The following is a 13683-nucleotide window of genomic DNA, read 5'->3' on the forward strand; positions in this document are numbered from 1 at the left end:
TTGCTTGGGAGCGAAGGACTGGTGGAAGTTTGTGACTGCACATCTTAGTTATGCGGAGGTTTCAGCGGTGACCTGGGAGAGGTTCACCACCATGTTCAGAGACGAGTACATTCCCCCGGTGGAAAGGGAATGGTTGGCTCAGGAGTTCTTGACCCTCAAGCAGGGTACTGAGTCAGTTACTGTGATTACCAGGATGTTTCATGAGAGGACGATGTTCTGCCGAGCACATGTCGACCGAGCAGGCACGCAGGAGCAGATATCTGAGCGTTTTGAGGAGAGACATTCATGAGTTCGCAGTGAACTCATCATACCGTACATTTGCTGAGCTCCAGACAAATGCCCGGAAGAGGGAGATTGAGCTGGAGACTCAGGCCAGGGAGGAGGCCAAGTCTTAGAGCAGGGATCGCCGACCGGCACAGTCTCAGCTGGCGGCCAAGCGGGGAAAGGCCGCTGATTCGAGATCCGGGGGTCAGAAGGGCCGCACTTGCGGAAAGTGCGGCAAGGGTGATGATGGGGTTTGTAGATCTGGTGCTTACTACAAGTGTGGCAAGGAGGGGCATATCCCCAAGGATTTCCCCTAGGGGTTCATAGTTTGCTTTCATTGCAACCAGATCAGACATCGAAAGGCTGAGTGTCCGCAGTTGAGGGGGACGCCACAGGGCTCTGCCCCTGCTGCTACGTGAGCTATTGAGGGTCGGCCGGTGAAGGCCGAGGCGCTGAAGGCGCGAGGGAGAGTGTTCCAGCTGATAGCGGAGGAGGTCCGTGCAGCACCCAACGTCATGGCTGGTATGTATTTTGTTCATATTTATTTATGCTGTAATAAGATCTTGTGTTTATATTATGTTATGCATAGCTACTTTTCTTGTGAATTTTGTACCTGCTTTGGTGTTATTTGACTCAGCTGCGAATCGGTCTTTTGTGTCATTAGCATTCAGTAGGCACATCAGTATCCAGCGATTGGTAATGAGTCGACCTTTGCGTGTTTCGATAGCTAACGAGCAAGCAGTGTACGCTGCTGGTGATGATCCGAGATCCTAGTGGGGGAGCGCTGACAATTATGGTGAGGGGACACGTAGTGGGTTAGCATTTAGCTCGGCTTACAGGGCGAGGCGGAGTTTGCAGCAGGGCAGCAAGGGGTTTGTAGCCTATGTGATTGATACACGGGAGGCCTCTGGAAGGCCAAGTTTGTTTGGTGATGTCCCGATAGTGCGTGAGTTCCCGAGCGTATTTCCTGAGGAGTTGTCAGGTGTGCCTCCCGAGAGGCAGGTGGAGTTTCGCATCGATTTGATTCCCGGGGCCGCACCTATCGCTAAGGAGCCTTATCGTGTAGCACCACCGAAGATGCAGGAGGTATCCTCATAGATGTAAGAGCTGTTGGGGAAGGGGTTTATTCGTCCGAGCAGCTTGCCTTAGGGAGCGCCGATCCTCTTCGTTAAGAAGAAGGATGGTTCACACTGGATGTGTATTGATTACCAGGAGTTGAACAAGTTAACGGTTAAGAACCGTTATCCATTGCCGAGGATTGATGACTTATTTGATCAGTTGCAGGGGGCATCTTGGCTCTCCAAGATTGATCTCAGGTCCGGATATCATCAGATGAGGATGCGTGATGAGGATATCTAGATGACGGCGTTCAAGACACGTTATGGGCACTATGAGTCTGTGGTGATGGCTTTCGGGCAAACCAATGCGCCAACAACATTCATGGATCTCATGAATAGAGTATGTAGGCCGATACTGGATCGATTGGTGATCGCGTTCATTGATGACATTCTGGTGTATTCTAGATCCCGAGAGCAACATAAGGAGCACTTGAGAGAGGTAATTTCTCTCTCCTTTTTTATATGTATAACTCACGTTTTTTCTTTTTCACTCAAAACCCTACATGCTTAAGTAGGGGTGCTTAACTTCAACCCTTATTGGTTAATATAAAAGCCTTCCTAGATAGATTTCTGGTACACGATGCTAAGCATATTTTATTCCTCAAACTAAGCTAGGCTGTGTTTTTTCTCATGATTTCACTAGAATAAGGGTGGCCACAAATTCACTATCACGTGTATCGGCTCAACTAAATATTTGAGCTCTCATGAGATCATCCAATATAACACTACCAACTACAGTTCAAATTATTATTACTGTATTCAATTATTAAAAATTTAAAAATTTTAAAATTTACCAAATTTCCTAGTAATTTTACTTTTTCGACCCCCTACCCCACACTAATTACATACAATGCCCTCATTGTATTCTTAAACAAAATAAAAGCAATAAAAAGGAGAAAAAGGAACACACTCCCCTGGGATAGTGGCAAGATCGAACTCCATAAGTGTGGATAAAATGTGCATCTTGAATATGAACCTCTTCTAAATAAGAACTCGGACTTAAACTCGCGAAATATGGAAATGAACCAAGAAGTAACTAATTGAAACTTAAATCTTCAAGAAAGGTGGATGCAAATCTTCAAAATGTGTAGAATAATGTGGGAATGCATACGCCACATTTATAGTAGAGAAAACAAGCCATAATAATTTTCATAAGAACTTCAAATATGATGGTGGTGGTCCATGTAGTGAATAGGAACGAAAAGGCTTTAATATGGTGAAAACAGAAAACTCACGACGTGAGTAATATGTCCCACAACGTGAAACTGCGTATTCAGAAATACCTCGTAACCCAACTCACGACATGAGAAATATAGCCTCACGACGTGAGAAATGGGCGACTGAAAATTAAAACTACCCATTCTTCTTAATAATTTTAGCATTGCACCCCAATATCTTAATGGATAAAGACACTTCTAAATGCAGAATTTCTATGACGTTTCACTAACTTCATCCTCTCTCTCGACTCACCCCACAATTATTTTCAAATGTGGGTCTCGACTCGCGACTCTAGACTCTAGACAACCCTTGGCTAGACACATACGCTCTCGACTCGACCTTTTTTTTCGAGACTCCAAACCAAATCTGAAATAAAGCCACCAAAGAATGACTAAAAGTAACATAATAGCTTATAAGTCTTAAAAACCATAACAAGTTTAAAACCAAACAAATTTAAACCAAACGAAAAATAAAAACTAAATAAGAACACAATCGTCATCTTCTTCATCATGTGCTCCACTTGTACCGGCTCCATCTCCCCCTTGACCTCGATACTCACTCCACCTAGGACAAATTGGGTACTGATACCCCAGGTGAGGAGGTTGCTCTACATGAAAATGTTGTACCATATTTTCCATAGTTCCTCCAATCTAATTGACACTTAACGAAAGCTGATCGATATACCCGACCTTATCACCCCTAAAAATCGATCCTCCCATGGGTGCGGGTTGATGCACTGGCTGGCCTCTCTCTCCTCGTCCTAGCACATTCCTCCTCCAAGGCCTTGGCTGTGGTTGTTGCTCAGACTATGCACTAGACTGCTCTCCATCATCACCCTCATCATCAGTATGAACTAGGACCCAATGAGAGCCAAAGTTCCGAACAACCCTCATTGTCTTCAAGTATCCCATAGTGAACTCGTTATCCTCCTTGTAAGTTAATGAGCGGGTAATCTCAGGAACGATTAATCCATAAGAACGGGCCAATCGAGTGATGAAGTGGCCCCCATAGATAGGACTCCCATGGCGGGAACTTGTAACAGAACCAGCTAAGAAACAAGCTAGAACATATGGAATGTTACAACACACTCCTAGTTGTAAGATGCACCATAAAAGTGCAAATTTTGCTTCGTGACCTTATCCCCATGGCGCCTATGATGGATAGAGAAAGTGATGAATCGGTGTATCAAGTGGTAAATGGGAGATCTTATGCTACGCTTGGGTGACACTCCAGAATTGAATATTCCAGATGCAATATTGTTCCAAAGCTCAAGCGTCGAGGCCCCATTTTCATATCCTTGAGCCGCCTCCCTTAAAAACATAACAAATTCAAGAGTCATAGCTTCTTGAGTCTCGTATAACCCCATTCTCCAGGAAAATTCAACCAAACTGCATTCACGATATTCACCCCCAAGTCTAAAAACTAAGGCTAACGGAAATGTAGGGTCTTGGACATTCTCATGGAATGCCACAGTTGCGAAAAATTCCACGCATAGTTCCTTATATACCCTCTCTTGGATACCAAATAAATTATGCCAACCCTTTTACGTGAATGAAAAACCATTTCCCAAAAATATCTTTGTAAGAAACGGAGACAACCGATCAAAGATTCCGACCTCCCTCAATCTTGCCCAATTAATTGTAGGGTAAACAAAAAATTCCCTATTATACAACCACCCTAGCCTGTTGTTGCAACGTGACAAAATATCTCGGGGCATGATGGTCGGGAAAACGTAGAATGGGTGCAAGCTTGCGACCCCTGTTGGAACTTTTCTTTTGGGAGTCATTCCTGCAAAACTAAACATAAAAAACCAACAAAAACACCCCAAAAGATTAGTATTAAACAAAATCCGAAACTGTTAGTGTCCAGGATTCACGATGTGAAACCATAAGGGTTCACGACGTGAGTTCGTAATTAGAAGTCAGAATCGGGCAGAGCAGAACTCAAGTGGGGCCAACAATGTCAATAGGGTTTATTCCTATGGCAATTTCAAACTCATTACATGCATATGTAGCAAAAATTCACATATTTAGGGTATCGATCTTGATATTCAAGTGAAATGCAAACCCTAACCCCTAAATCTAGCAAATAAGTCAACTAAGTCAAAATTAAGCATAAACAATAGGAATGGTGTACCTTAAAGTGATGCAAACGTGAGCACAAGAGTAAAATATGGTAAAAAATGTTGAAATCCAACGTGAGTGGGGGGGACCAAGAACTGTCGACGGTTGAAGAATAAAATAATTGTAGGTCAATCTAATCTGCTTTCTTATTTCTGTGGTCATGATTCATCCTGTCTCACATCGTGAGCCATAGAGCCTCACGTTGTGAGTTCGTTTTTGGGCTAATATAAGTCAGGCTAATTAAACAAGCTGAAATGGGCCACTATACTTATTGGATTATTATTATTAACGGCTGAGAGAAAATAATGGATAACAATATTACAGTCTGTGTCTTATTCTGGACTCACATCGTGAGTTCGTAAGAAAAACTTCATTTAGCCCTTTAATTTTAATACCTTTAAATCTAGGACCCCTACACTCAATTTTTCATTAAAAGAGATTCTAAGATGACGAATTGATCAATTTCCTAAGTTGAAAAATGCCAAACAAAATAGAAAAGAAAATGCAAACCAAACTCAGGTTGCCTCCCGAGAAGCGCTTCCTTTTGATGGAGTCGTGAGCCGGACTCCGTGCCTCCCTACGTTGAATCTTCAGATGCGTCCATCACCACCTGGATTTTCTGCTCCTTCCATCACCTTTTGTATGCTTGAACACGTTGAATGTACGCCTTTTTCAAATTTTCCTTTTTAGACTTCGCCTCGTCTATGTCAAGCTTCCTTTTTGTCCCTTTTGTTTCCAAATTTTCTTCATTCTTCTTTAGCTCAATAGGAACCTTCTCTTCTTTCGCCACTATAACCGTCTCCTTCGAAGTAGCCTCGTCTTCATCACTTGACAAATCATCATTTTCCTCACTCATCAAAGTTTTTGGTTTTGTGTAGGCAATGACTTCAATGAAAAACAGAACTGATGCTCTTGATTTAGTGTGTTTGACTTGATGAATCGTATTGATTTCTTCCTCCATGACTTTTTCCAATTCTTCAAGTTCATTATCTTCATCAATATTGATCACCTTACCATTAACATCATATCCTTGAAACCCATCTTGTATTCCAAAAGTTTCCTTATCATCACCAACCCGTAATGTGAGCTTGGATTCACGTATATCAACCAAGACACCAACAATATTAAGCAACGGGCGACCAAAAATAATGGGGACATCGGGATCTTCTTTAATATCCAAAACCACAAAGTCTATTGGAACCACAAATTTCTCAATTTTTTAGAGAATATCTTCCACAATGCCCCGGGGTTGTGCTACTGAACGATTTGCCATGTGAATAGTCATTTTTGTAGCCTTCAACTTTTGAATATTCAACTTCTGATAAAATGAATAAGGTAAAGCATAAATCTTAATATTATTCCCAAACTCACATGGAAGAGTGAGGCATCTGGGATCCCCCATCTTCTTAGGTATCTCTCCCAATACAGCTCTTGAACTTTGCTCACTAAGAATGACCTTAGAATTTTTCTTTAGTTGCCGAAGAGTGTTTACAAGATTTTGTAGGAACTTCGCGTATTCTGGAAATTTTGAAAGTGAATCGATAAAAGGGGTATTAATCGGAATACCCTTTATTTGCTGAATAAACTCCATATGTTCCCTTTCCAGTGGACTGAGATTAGCTCGGGACGGGAATGGTAAAGGCGGTTGATAAGCCGGGACAAATTCTGAATTTTTCAGTTGAGACAGATCGCACGTTGTGAGCGTAGCGGGCTCACGACGTGAGTCTGGTGTTCAGCCACATCTTCATTTTCAAGCCTTGGCTTCTTTGGCTTTGGATCGGACTGCTTCAGCTCCACTTCTAGTGCTTCCAAAAACTCATAGATTGCCACTTCTTCAGTATCAATAGCCATAACATGAGGTTGAGTCTTATTCTCGGGAAATTGTGAAGATAATTTGTTACTCACCAAAGTACTTCATTGATTAATTTGAACTTCGAGATTATGGATTGATGCTTGATGATTTTTTAATAAATATTGCTGGTCAATCATCACTGTATGTTGTTCTATCGTCATTTTCATGTGTTCCCTTAACACTGCATCGATATCATCATGCCTTTTCTCGAAAGCTTCCATAAATTGGGTCAACATATTTTCCAAATTTACTTTCTTCTCAGGTGGTGGTTGCTCTTTTTGGTAGAAGCGTCGACATGTCTGCATAAATTTCTCTTCCTTTTGCTTCTTGTATTCACCGTATGACAACCACTCTTTCTTTGGTTTCCTCCAGTCCTCATCATACTTATCCCCACTTGAATAACACACTTGAGCTTTCTTGTTCCCATATTCATCCAAATGGCAATCCTTAGTTAAGTGTGGCCTACTGCATCTCTCACATCCCACTCTTATTGCATGAATTGATTGGTCAATTTGGGTCAACCTCTGGTCCATAGTATTAAGCATTGCCATCATAGCAGTCATTTTTTCAGAATGTGCACCTCCACTGCCTTTTGCTCCATCTTGTCTTGGGTTGTGATATTCCCAAGAATGATTTGCAAATTCTTCAACTAGTTCCTTAACTCTGGCCAGATTTTTCTTTGTAAGTGGCCCTTGAGAATCAAGGAGTTTCCTTGTTAATAAATTGACACCATCATAGAATATAGACACCTCTTGTTGAGGGGGTGTTTGGATTAGATTTTTAGCTTATTGCTTATAGCTTATTTGTGGTGGGAATAAGCAATAAGCAATAAGCAATAAGCATGGGGAGGAATGCTTATTAAAATTAGCTTATTTAGCCTAATAAGATGGATTTTGTCCAAACACTTAAATTAGCTTATTGTGGGAATAAGGAATAAGAACCTCTTTTTTTCCTATCCAAACACCCCCTGAATGTTAAGGTCACATTGAGGACAATTCCTTAACAACCTCTTGTAACTCTCACATGCCTCGTAAAGTGACTCACCCGGGTTTTGCTCAAAATTGGCTATTGCCTTTTTGAGTTTAGCTATCTTGGATGGTCGGAAAAATTGGTCCAAAAATTATTCACGCATCTGAGCTCAAGTAGTAATTGTACCAGGTGAAAGTGCTTTTAACCAATCCTTTGTAGCTCCCTTGAAAGTGACTGGTAGCATCCTTAGCAAGACAGTATCTCTATTGACATTTAGGACATTGAAATAGTTAGAAATGTCGTTGACCTCATCTAGATGTTTGAAAGCATCCTCATGATCCTTTCCATAAAATGGAATATCCTTTAATGCAGTGAGGATGTGTCCCTTCAGCTCCAATGTGGCAGTGGCAGGTATCACTGGTTGTACTAAACCTGGACCAACATCATCTGGAATTCGCTTCTTGTAAGCTCCCATTGACATTTCTTCTATCTTTGCCATCTCGTTTCTTGGCTCGTTTCCGGGTTCACTTGTAAATAATTCAAATTTGGGCTCGGTATCGTATTCAGATTCGGTTTGGATAGGTATTTGATCTAAGTTTTCAACCTTGCTCTTGTTCTTTGAAGATGAACTCGACTCTCCCATTTTCTTTCCCAACTTCTTTGAGAACACTGACTTGAATTCTTGTAAACGTGTCTTCTTTGATGTTTGATCGTCTTTCACGTTCTTATCTTTCTTTTTATGAAGGACCGACTCTAGATTTTCAAGTGGTGGTACCAAAGGTGTGTTGGAACCTCTGGTCATGAACTCCTGAAGTAAAACCAAAACATAAAAATGTAAAACTGAACTAAGAAAGACAAACTAAAAACAAATAAGACTAGGAATCCTAGTTATCACGTCGCGAGCAATAAAGCTCACACCGTGAGTTCTGTAATGCTAGAAAAATGAAACAGAGAAAAAAAATATTTCCTTGCAGCTTTTACCCACAAAAAGGATCGATTAATTTAAAGTAAATAAATTAGTAATTAATTATGTCGTTCCCCGACAACGGCACCAAAAGCTTGATTCCTGCAATTAGCTACACCTAATCTTAATATTTATAACCTAACTTCCTTACTATCTAAATTGCACCTAGGCAGTGTACCTAGTCAAAATTATAGAATAGTTGAGTAAGTCGGGTGTCGATCACAGCGAACGATACTAACTGCTTAATCTATTTTCCACTAAATTAACCTAATTACTAACAAATGAAGGGTTTTTTTTAATCTGATTTTGCAAGATCAGACGAACTTTACTCAAGTTCAATCAATTACTAAAAACACTCATGTTTAGTTTGAATGCACTTCTTCTTTATGGTTAGCTAACAATTATGGATTATCAAGTTGGTTATTATTGTATTAGTAATCTAAGTCTAAATTTACCAATATTAAACTAATTCATGTAAAACTATGTATGGTCACACATAATCAAACACATAATAAGTTGTAGATTATGAATTTGCTATGTAAGATTAGGCAAACACAATTACGGTCATAATTTATGTTCTCTAGCACAGCTAAATTTATTTTCTTCAATTACTATCTAAGATTTTGGTCGATCCAAGCTCTAGCAATTTAATGTTCACTAAATCACTAGGTTTCAAGTTCATGTAATCTAATAATCACTAAGCTACACAGAACATGAATTCAAGCAACTAAAGAAACAAATATTAACAAGCTAGGTAATAACAAATCAAACACAAGCAATTTACCAACTAATCAAATCCATTAATAATTAAGCTAAACCATATGTCAGAAGTTTCATCTAGCTAAACAAGAGTAGCTAAATTCAGATACTCATAGCAACAATCAAACAAACACAAATCAAATTAATAAAGATGTTCACAAGTACCAAAGTAATAAACTTAGTAAGAACCTTCACTCCTTTGGTGTTGAAACCCTTTTTCTAGAACTTGTCTCCTGCTAAAAACCGTCTTTTGAAAACCTTCCAACCAGCCAAAAGTCCTCAAATCGTAATGTCCAAGAGTAGTTATATTTTCTGATTTTGTCGAGTTCACGTCGTGAGCCTATAAGCGTCACATTGTGAGTATGAGATACACGTGTTCGACAAGGATTCTTTCATCCGGATGCATATCTTCTAGATTACTCCACTCGCATCGTGAATCTATAATTGCTCACATCGTGAGTATGTATTATTGCTGGATTTTTATCTTTTTTCTTTCAAGCATTCGTAGTTCCGTGCTATGTCCTTTTTGGTCGCTTTCTTCGAAAATGCTTCACTTTGGCTGCAAATAAGAATTTAATCCTATAAGTACCATAGTTCTATGCAAATAACCAAAATATTAATAAAAATGTAAGTAAATATTGCCTAAAAATATGTATAAATATGGCAATATCACTTACTAACATGTAAGTCATTTTTAGGCCCAAAGGGAACGAGATTATATAACATGGGCCTAAAATATATGTAAAAGGACAACTAAGTCCCATTTCACATGTAAGGTATTTACAAACCCAAATAGTATGCAAACAATATCCAAGGTCCGTTGCGCATGTTAATGGGTCAATGAGGCCCAAATAAACATATAAATAGTATTCACGACATATCAAACATGTAAATCGGACACTAAGGCCCAATATCAAGAAAATGACAAAATTAGCACTTTTGCTATTGTTTTGCTATTTTTTGTTCAATTAATTACCAAAATAGCATAAAAGCCCATTTTTTGTAAAAATTGATGTTCTTGGCCCATTAAGCCAAAATTTACAATTTAGGGCCCAATTTTTGTTAAAATGCCCTTTTAGGCCTTATTTTGGACAAAACTTCGATTTATGGCTAGTTTTTGGTAAAAATAAAATTTGTAACTAAATTTTATCAAAAGTGTCATTTTTGGCTTGATTTTTGTGAAAATATACATTTTCGGCCCATTTATAGAAAATTTCATATTTTTTTCCCAAAATGTTCATAATTTCACAAATTTGACCACCTTTTTATAAAAATTTACATTTTTGACACAACATTCTTGAAAATGACAATTTAACCAACAAAAGAACAAAAATTACCGTTTTTGGGCTCAAAACCGTGAGAAGCCTAAATAAGGCCCATTTATTAAAATATTTACATTTTTGGTTCCCATAAGGTTTCAAATGTCGAGCTTCGCTATTGTTTAGCAAAAACTTCCTTTTGAACCACCTACTAGCCGAGAGTTACATAAACAACCCATATTTTGCCACTTTTGTCATTTTTAGCCCCTTTCATGAAGTTTTCCTAGATTCAAGTATCCTTGATGTATTTTAAACCTTTGTTTTGTGAGATGTGTTGAAAAGAGTGTTATGTTATAGCAATATCATCATATTTTTAGTAGATCTTTTAGTTTATGAACTTTACAACACGTAAACACATATGTAACCAAAGAAAACACACAAAATCATGCATGCACACATAGATCTCCACAAAACAACTTGTATTCTCCCCCAAAACAAAGTAAAAATCGAAAATAGGGGGTAAGAACTCACATTGGGGTGTTGGATTCGGTTTTTGGTGAGGAAAATAGAGAGATTTCGGCCCTATTAAGCTTTCTTGAGTAGATCTAGAGCTTATGAGGTTTCTAAGGAACATAGATCATGAAATGGAGTGTTAAGAGAAGTAAGTTCATCATGAACATAAAGTTAAACATTTTGATGAGAAGTAGCTTACCAATGTGAAGGGATTTTTGGTGAAAACCTCTTGAAACACACACCAATGCATGAATTAACCCAATGCATGATTTAACCGAAAATAATAATAATAATAATAATAATTATTATTATTATTATTATTATTATTATTATTATTATTATTGTTGTTGTTGTTGTTATTATTATTATTGTTATTATTATTATTATTATTATTATTATTGTTATTATTATTATTATTATTATTATTATTATTATTATTATTATTATTATTATTATTATTATTATTATTATTTTCCTATATGTATATATGGTAGAGAATGAGGGGGAAGAAAAAGAGAAAGGAAAGTTTTGGGCCATTTTTTATTATGTTCGAAATTATGTGGCCCAAATTGAAGGTTTTCACCCCATTGGGCCCATATGAGGGTTTACGGCCCAATAATGATAAAGAAAGGTGGTTTACGGCCCAAAAATGTTCAAGAGAGTTGTTTACGGCCCATAAAGGCCCATGAGATTGAAGTGGGTCATTTTAGGTCCAATAAGGCCCATAAAAGTGAAATGAGATATTTTAGTCCCAACATGGTCCAAAAGGTTATAGTTTAATGAATGTGGATCCAATTAGAGCCCAAATAGGGTTCCTTGACCTAAAATAATAAAATTAGGAAATTACTGGCCGATTAGGACCAACAAGAGTATCCTGATCCATTCTGAGTTTGAACCGGGTTATTAGAGTTTCAAACCCATAGTCGAGTATATGAGATGTGTTGAATTTGGTTTTGAACTTTACAAGTGAATTATGATACTAATGATTGAACTTAAATGTGCATAGTACATGACATTAGGTACAAGTTATACAAGAGTTGATTACATGAATATAGAATTTCCAAGCCAAAATGCTAGTTGTGACATCATCCTCCCGTTAGAGGGAATTTGGTCCTAGAATTCTTTTGAAAGGTGTGACAACCCGAAATTTCTATCTTGTACACTTATTCAAATTAATTAAGGTCGGACTTGTTTTTTTTGCTATCTTTTAGCATTGTTTAGAGTCAGTTTGAGAGTTTTAAACATAGTATAACCACAGTATAAGGCTAGGGATGAGTGTATTTGAGTTTAACACTTTTCAAATGAGCCAAATATCCCTTCATGAGGTGTGTGCATCCGTACACCCATCCCAACCGTACACTCTCATGTATAAATGAGAGTCTTATAGCCTTCTTTCAACTCTTTTCACACTCCCAAGCCAAGAAATCCACTAAATCTCTCAAGTATCATCCGATTTTCCTTCTAGATCTTCAAGTTATAAGTGTTTCTTCCTTTGATTTCATGATTCATTACCCTATATAGTAAGGATCTATCATTTCATCCATGAAATTACTCCTTTTGTTAGGTCTTCAAGTGTTCACCAAGAACACAAAGAACACCTACTAAGTTTTTGGACCTCAAACACCCCTAAAGGCTTCTCTATTGTAAGTACCACTCCTTATACTTGTTACTTACTAGTTCTACTCCTTAGAAAACGTCCAAACCATGATCATTAAGGAGTGTACGGCCGTACACACCCGATGTGGCCGTACACCGCTTTATTTAGTGCATAATGGCCTCAAAACTCATGTTTTATGCTAGCACTTGATCAAGAACACTTAGGGGATGCAAGATAGAGCCTTGGAATACACTTTTGACCATTGTTGAAACATCAACAACGGTGTACGGCCGTATACTCCTTGTGTGGACGTACACACCCTTTTTAAGGCGCAAAAAGGCATTAAACTCCCATTAAGGTTAAGTCTTGGTGAAGACACCCTACTAGATGCTTAATAGGACTTTAAATAACTCAATGGCATGTTTCACCATGAGTGTGAATCCGTACACCCACTAGGTCCGTACAATATGGCCGTACACACACATGAAGCATACCATTTTGTCCATACACTCACTAATGTGGCCATACACCCATTATATGCAACCCTTGGTACTTTTAACACTTGAATCTAGGTGTTTTCTATGTCCTAGGTTGTCTTTCCTTGCATAATTAGTTGTTTAAACACTAATTTATATATATATATATATATATATATATATATATATATATATATATATGTCATTATATGCTTATTAGGATCTGTTGTGCTCAAATCTTCACTTGACACTTAGCATCCTACAAACTGACCTTTCATTCGTATCACTCACTGCAGGTAAGTTCATACCCCTTAAATTATTTTTTAAATGATTTTGAATGCTTTTATGGGTGGGGAGGGGGGGGGGAATACAAGTTGAAACCTTAGAGTTATTATATCAATCACATGTGATGAATAACTATTAAACAAATAGATTAACTATACTTTTAACTGTTTTATCAAACAAACAACTTCAAATCGTTTTACAAGCTCTCTTAAATTAAAAACTCCTTATTTAAACTCTTTCAAACTTATATATTGTCAAAATAATATCTATATAAATATAGTTATAA

General features: G+C 38.0%; 1 non-coding gene across 1 annotated transcript; it reads left to right on the top strand.

Annotated features, from left to right (window-relative positions):
• Positions 1-7552: 7552 nt before the first annotated feature.
• Positions 7553-7659, top strand: LOC145019079 (small nucleolar RNA R71). The gene has a single exon (XR_013667399.1). It is a non-coding gene; the product is annotated as a small nucleolar RNA R71 (small nucleolar RNA).
• Positions 7660-13683: the final 6024 nt, after the last annotated feature.

Source organism: Lactuca saligna, chromosome 9 (assembly GCF_052625555.1).
Source record: "Lactuca saligna cultivar CGN05327 chromosome 9, ASM5262555v1, whole genome shotgun sequence".
In the NCBI taxonomy this organism is placed as follows: Eukaryota; Viridiplantae; Streptophyta; class Magnoliopsida; order Asterales; family Asteraceae; genus Lactuca; species Lactuca saligna.